This window comes from Apaloderma vittatum, unplaced genomic scaffold (genome assembly GCF_000703405.1).
Source record: "Apaloderma vittatum isolate BGI_N311 unplaced genomic scaffold, ASM70340v1 scaffold12306, whole genome shotgun sequence".
NCBI lineage: Eukaryota > Metazoa > Chordata > Aves > Trogoniformes > Trogonidae > Apaloderma > Apaloderma vittatum.
The window spans coordinates 15,129-17,571 of NW_009720058.1; positions in this window are offsets into that span (position 1 = coordinate 15,129).

Consider the following 2,443-nt stretch of genomic DNA (forward strand, 5'->3'; position numbering starts at 1 on the left):
AACTTCTTGTTTGCACCACTCTGAATACAGAAATGGCAAAATTTAACGGCCCAAAAATTCCTTGACTTATTCTTGGAAGAACAGGGGGTGGGAGGCGCAAAATAAAAAATTATTCCATCCCTGTAAGTTTCCCTTAAGGATCTAAAACTAAACACATCTTTAGATAGGCACAGATATTACAAGAACTACAACATCAATATACAGACAAAAATAATTTCTTAATAACCTAAGACCACAAACATTTAGAATCTGTAATATTTTCCTATTTAGTGACATTGTAGCCTTTCACTATGTACAGTAAGACTGCAGTACCCATGTAGTTTTACGTGCGTGAACAATAAAAGTTTATCACAAAAGCTACATTCAAAATCTTAGCAAAAACATATACAGTCATATTCAAGGATTAAAGTATTGTCCTTTAACACTGTTTGCAACAAAGGTAATGTTGAAGACTGACTCACAAGAAGGAAAGAATTTTTTAATTCGTTTTTTTTCCACAAACAACTCTTTCAGAAAACACTGGCATAGCAGGTGTCTAGAATCACAAATTTAGGTTTTAGGTAAGGCTTCTAAAAGTCACAGCTGCAAAAACGACGTGTCAAATTTGAAAACCTGGAATCTTAACGTTCTGTGTCAGGAGCATATCACTGACATCAAGTGGTGTGAATCAGAACTGCAACATTAAACCAGAGAAAGTCATGCAAGCATGGAAGTTTCACTGGCTGCGCGCTATGTTTGAAAGCTGCAAAGAAAAACTCCAGGAAGTAAAAATTGCAGCATGTTGTTTAGTTAAATTATGGTCCTACAGTACAACTGACTGTGAAGCAAACTGTTTCCCTTCATATGTTTTTAAGAAAGATCAGAACACCTTTTGAGTCTCATCACCTCTCCATCACTCTGCGCAAGAGTTTGAGCAGGCTAGGAGAGGTTCATTTTCTCTGGAAAGTTAAACCAGAACATTAGAATAGAGGACCTATTTTCAAGTATTTTTTTCACAATGTATTAGTGATAACTAATCGACTTCAAGTAGTCACATCTTTCTAGGAATCTACAGTACAACAGTTAACCAGACAAGAGCGCTCTGTATGTTATTGCACTAACCTAGTTTCTCCTGCTCTCAAAGACAACTGGGATAGCAGGAGCTAACACCTCAGATTAAAGTGCTTCTGGTGACACTTGTTTAAAAAGGGAGTTTTAAGCATGCCAAGTGTTCTAATGGGGATGGGGAAAAAACCTGCTTTAACAGCAATAGTTTCAAAAGAACGACAACTTCCACTGCATAAATATACTAGGTTCATGACAAAAGCTATTTGAAAAACAAACTAGAGTGTCTGCATGTCTTCCTGTCTCTCACAGTTATAAAAGACTGGCACAGCTATGAGCTTCCACGACAATTACATGCTGGTTGTGAAAAGGGAGACATGGCTACGCAGAATAACCCATGAGAACATTTTAAATTTCGTCTTACAGGATAATAAACTCTTGAACATGGCAGACTTTCAATTTCAATGAGAATTTCAATGAGGATTTCAATGAGAAATGGAAGAGTGACATGGCTACGCAGAATAACCCATGAGAACATTTTAAATATCCTGTAAATATCTTACAGGATAATAAACTCTTGAACATGGCAGACTTTCAATTTCAATGAGAATTTCAATGAGGATTTCAATGAGAAATGGAAGAGTATGGAAAGAGAAGCGGGTCCACTGCTAAATGAGGCAGGAGATATGATAACAGAGGATGCAGGGATGGCAGAATTACTGAATGCTTTCTTTGCCTTAGTCTTTACTCCTAAAGCCAGCCCTCAGGAATCCCAGTCACTGGAAGTAACGGAGCAAGAGTGAGGATGATTCTCCACTGGTCAGTGAGGATTTGGTTAGAGAACTATTACAAAAACTGAAAACGCACAAATCCATGGACCCCGACAGGGTGCATCCACATGTGCTGAGAGTGGTTGATGTTGTGGCTGAACGACTCTCCATCATCTTTGAAAAATCAGGGAGAATGGGAAAGGTGCCTGAGGACTGCAAGAAAGCCAATGTCACTCCAGTCTTCAAAAGGTAAGAAGGAGGACCCTGACAACTACAGGCCAGTCAGCCTCACCTCCATCCCTGGGAGGATGATGGAGAGGCTCATCCTGAAGGCCATCTCTAACCAAATGGAAGAAAGGAAGGTTATCAGCAGTGGCCAGCATGGATTTACCAAGGGGAAATCTTGTCTGACTAATCCGATATCCTTCTACAAGGACGTGACCAAATGGGTTGATGAAGTGAAATGGGTTGATGAAAGGAGAGCAGTGGATGCAATACCCCGTGACTTCAGTAAGGCTTTCGCTACTGTCTCCCATAAGATCCTCATAGGAAAACCCATGAAATGTGGGACAGATGATAGGATTGTGACATGGACTGATAACTGGCTCAGCAACAGAGTTCAGAGGGTT